Source organism: Carassius gibelio, chromosome B19 (assembly GCF_023724105.1).
Source record: "Carassius gibelio isolate Cgi1373 ecotype wild population from Czech Republic chromosome B19, carGib1.2-hapl.c, whole genome shotgun sequence".
NCBI classification, from domain to species: domain Eukaryota; kingdom Metazoa; phylum Chordata; class Actinopteri; order Cypriniformes; family Cyprinidae; genus Carassius; species Carassius gibelio.
The window spans coordinates 20,664,682-20,670,091 of record NC_068414.1 but is presented as its reverse complement, the minus strand read 5'-3'; positions in this window follow the sequence as shown (position 1 = coordinate 20,670,091).

Below are 5,410 nucleotides of genomic sequence, written 5' to 3'. Positions count from 1 at the left end.
AGACTCGCAGCCCACCAGAGAAGCTTTTTGCGTGATTTCGTGCGCGCCAGACGACGCAGTTCGAGGAGCGCGACACAACTCTACACGGACATTGTGCGCTTTTGTCCTGTCAAATTGAACGCAACTGTGATTTTTGAGTTCAATTTGACAAAGTATATTGTGATAGAAAAAAAAAAAATAGTGTGAATTTGCGTCAAAAGAAAATAATTGTACATCTTAAATGCACCTGGTTAATTTGAATTGCATTTCAGAATCATTTCTCTCAATTTTTTAAGTTATAGGTGTTATTCTGCTGTCTGTTAGTAAAGTAACATTTACACCTTTCAGTTTCCATCCATATCACAAATACATCAAAATGACTCAAATAAGTCAATATGGACCCACATGGCACATCCATCACAGATACATACATAAATAAATAAATAAATAAATAAAAATCCACTCGTTCCCATTTTTACCAAACAATTTTTCATTTAAGCATTAGTGATTTTTCGAGCTGCTAGATCATAAAAATGTCAACTTTGATTCACGGATTAACTAAAACTTTTAAAAGATGCATAAGATTCAGAAAGATCAAAGGTGAAAGGTCATTAAAGATTGATCTGACTTATACAGTAAACATCAAAGATGGTTTGTGTATATATATATATATATATATATATTTATTTTTTAATTTATTGTATTTCTTTAGATATTTTGACAAGTCACAAGATCTATTCAAATACTAAAACGATCAGCAATTTATAGTGTATTCTTTACCAAATCCAGGTCAAAACAGGTGATCTAGATAACATTGCTGCTTATTGTTTGATATTGGTAAGGAAGATTCAATCATATCTTATTTTGGGGGGGCCTGAGGCTCTCATGAATAGTCTTGAAATGCCTGTGTAAAAAAACTATGAACCAGCAAATGCTGACAGTGTGGATTGTTTTACACAGCTGTTGCTATGCATGCATGTAAAAAGCAACGGGGTCTATAAATCTGTGTAGGTCTCATTGCTACAGCGCGGCGGCAGTCTCAAGTGTCACTCAGGCAGTAACTCAGGCACCGGCTGAAATGGGAGGAGGCTGTGAATGGCCGTGGTGGCCTTCACAGTCATAGCATGCATCAAATGGGTCTGCAGGGATGTATCATCCAGGCCCAGCACAGCTCTACAGAGATGCAGTACAGAGCATGGGTGAGAGCACATTGCTCACAACCAGCATTTGGAGCAGAATGCAGAGCATATGGTCTACTGATGTTAAAGCCCAGGGTTAATAACTTCAAATAACCCGAGAATGCTGAAGGCCACATTACTGAGGCCTGTAAAAGACCTGCAGTATATACTTGAACTCTCTGCTCAGTCAAATCCATGACTTGAGGGTCCATTCAATGTTAAATTCATTTCTTACTCATCATTTCTGGTGATCAGCTTTTGAAACAAAGCCCTTATGTAATTTTAGCACTTGTTGAAGTCAAGTACTTTTATTGCAGGTCTTCAGATCTGAGGCACCTCAAAATGTATTTGTGACTTTACATCTCACCAAAATAATTTAATTTTTCATAACTGTGATTTTACATCTCACCAATTTTCAACTTCATATCAGAAACGTGACTTTATATCTCACAGTTGCAATTATATGTCTTACAATTACTAATTTATCTCATGTAAATGCATCTTTGTCACAAGTCTCACAAATGCAACTTCATATTTAACAAATGCAATTTAACATCTCATAAGTGCAATTTTACATCTCAAAATTGAATTTTTATCTTATAGATATAACTTTATATATCTAAATTGCAGTTTTATTTCACTGTTGTGGCTTATCTCACAAATGTGACTTAATATCTCATAAATTCGACTTTATCTCACAATTCCAATTTTACGACTTTATATCTCATGAATGCAGTTTTTAGGTCTCAAAATTGCAGCTTTGTATCTCGCATATAACTTGGGTATCTTCCAACTCCAAAATATATCTCTGTTGTAACTTCATGTCTCACAAAAGCAACTTTACATCTTGCGAATATGAGATTACAACTGATTAAATGCAACTTAACATTTTATAGCTACATTTTTTTTAATCTCATAATTGCGATTTGTAAATAAATCTCACAAATGCAACTTTATATTTTATAAATGTGATTTTATGTTTTATAATTGCAGCTTTGTGTCTTGCTAATACAACTATATATCAGTTGCAATTTCCTATCTCTGCTGCTATTTATCTCACAAATGCAACTTTTTATCTAACAAATTTCAATTTCTTTATCTCATAATTGCTACACAATCCCTCTCAGGATGTGACGTCTAATGCAACTTCATTCATTTCCATTTTTTTTTTACTATTTTTCCGCTTTTAATGTGTACTAGAGGATCCATACAGGTCGGGTTGTCTCAACAAATTTTGAAGTCTTAAGTTTGATAAAAACAGACAGACGGGGTTAATGCACAAGACTTTGACGCTCAAAACCGTCAGAGGGGACACCTGCTCACAATACACACTCTCCCTTCCGTCTAATCATGAGGTCAAGTGGGTTTAATTTAACACAGCCTACCTTTGGTCCTCTCTCACTCTCATTCACATTCACTCAAACCATGTAATCTACCACAGAGAACAGCAGATTATAGGGTAGAGACTTCCATTTCCGAACGGTTCAGTGGAAAAGAAGCGAGGACAGATAAAGAAAAGGAGGAAGAGGAAGATTGAGCCAGCTGAGTGACGCTGGCAATACACTGCTGTGGCATGGCTCAGCTGGCATGGCTGAATGCCTGATTGTGTGGGCAGATGTTTCAGAGAGAAGGGAGCAGACCCCATAGGGGCTGTGGTGACACAATAGGGAGGCTTTCAATTAGGCCAAACTCAGGCGCTCTTATGCCAGGTGCCAGCGGCCAGGTGTTATCTTGCACCATAAACCGTCGCTCGTGCCTTTTTATACATTACAGACATACAGTATATTCATCCCATAAGCTGCAGTACGGATTTGAAGGGGGTGCGTGTGTGTGTTTGTGAGAAACCGAGAGATAGAGAGAAAGAGAGACTTTTCATGTCGAGCTAAGTTGGTGCAGGCTGGTGGTGGCTGCCAGCATGGCTCATATGAGTGCTGGAGCGGGCGGACCCCGAAGGCACTGACAGAGACAAATGCGGGATCAGAGCACCGGTCGCAGGATGCAGCTGGCGCGCATCAAGTGCTTCCGCATGGCAATTAAACTGACGGCTGGACTCGAAGACACGGCCAGACTGATACTCATACACAAAGTCCACTGCATCTGCATCTCAGAACGCCCGTACACAATCAAGGAGGGTTTATGAATCAGATTACGGTGAATTACAAACTCGACTCTTTAAACAATAACAAATGTCTCACTGCTGCAGACGGCAAATGTTTTTATTTTTTTATTATTTCAATATGCTCTCGGGTTTTTCCATTTCATTTGCAGGGGCCTTTTGATGAAGCTTCAAAAACTTTCCTGAGGAAGTTTTGCATCTCTGGAGTCTTTCTTAAAGGCGAAGTTCACCCATATATGTTCTGCAGAACAAACAGGCTCCTACGCTCTTAAAAATAAGGGTGCTTCATGAGGCCATAAAAGAACCTTTTTGTGTGTAAACGGTTCCATAAAGAACCTTAAAGATCTGAAAACCTTTCTGTTTCACAAAAGGTTCCTTGTTGCAAAAAAAAAACCATCGCCATGTCCCTTTATGGGTTCTACAAAGAACAAAATCTGAAGACCATTTTTGTACATGCATTGAGAGTCACTGGGGACATTAGATCCAATTGTCCTGCACTGAATAGCAATATAAAAAAAAAAAAAAATAGTGAGGCATTTTTACAAAATACCTTCTACAGAAAGTGTGTAATGACATGGGGCTAAATAAAACATGACAACATGTGAACTGTCTCTTTAAGCTTCACCCCAGCGTTTGAACATTTGCCACAGCGACCGCAGCATCTTCAAATGAATCATGTGCTGTAGTTTTAAGACTCCCTAAAGTGAAACTTAATGATGTAATGGAGTCGGAGCTTGATTTATCTGCTGAAGGTTATCACTGTCCCACAATCTTGGACCAAAAGCGAGCTTCCGTTCTTCAATTTGGAACTGATATTCCAGGAATCCTTTCCTGTACCTGATGTCGGTCCTGCTTAATCAAATTTGCGCTCCATTTGGATAACTCAGAGGTTGGGACAAAGTCATCGGATTGAAGTAGCCTTGCACTGGGACTTTAATTGATTAGGTCAGTCTGTAAGTCTTCCTGCTTTTAGCGGAGGAATTCAATTGGAATGAGGGCCAAGAGACATGATTGTGATAATTACTGATTGGGTAATGAGGACTGAAGCCACCCAGAGGCCTCAAGCCATGATTATAATCATAGAAGCATTGTGACCTTGTTGATTAAAGCCAGATATGACTTTAACAAGCTGAGGGCAGCAGGGTGACTCTACTATTAAAACATAAGAACATCCTAGACTGTAGGCACTGTCACTTTACGTCCAACTCTATGGGACGACCTCCAAAAGTGAGGTCTACTGAATCTTTCCTCTGATTATGTGCAATTGTACTGTCCCAAATTATACAGCTGAATCATGTGATGTTAGTGAATGCAAACATCATGTCTTCAAGAAAACTTTTTTTAGGATTTGAATATTTTAAACCATCTGGAGCACTTTAATTCATTACCAAACATTTCTACATTGGTGGAAAAACATTTCTGCTTGTCAGGCATTGAAAGAATTCAGACACTGTCTTGTAGCGCCTTCTAGTGGTGTACATCAACAGTGCTGATGATCATGATTGGTTATAGATGGGCGAAAATACGCAAATTTTAACGTTGCGTCATTTGAATCTTAATTTTGATTGGTGTGGATTGAGTATTGAGAATAGTTGTGCTGCTAAATGATTTTGTGGAAATACAAGAATTTTCTAAGTATTTTATACATCATTTTATTTATATGTTTTTGTTTTCAGGATTCTTTGATGAAAAGTAAAAAAGAAAAATAAACACACACACACACACACACACACACACACACACATATATATATATATATATATATATATATATATATATATATATATATATATATATATATATAAAGAAGAAACCTTTTGAAACAATTTAATTGTTTTTGCTATCTTTTTTTATCAATACCTGTTTTGTCATCATTGCTGAATAGAATTATTTATGCAGTTTTCCGTATTATTAAACCTTCAGACATCTTGCAGCAGTAACTGTGGCACTAAAGTAAATTTTAAGAGCACACTGGCATTTTTATGTGACAGACCCACCAGGGACCGCCCTAAATATTTATATGTTAAACAGCTATTTGGGTTTACATTTTACCATAAACTTGCTGCCAATATCATTAGTGTCTTTGTTATTATTATTATATTGTAATGTTACACTGTTGAATGTATCCACTCAAAAA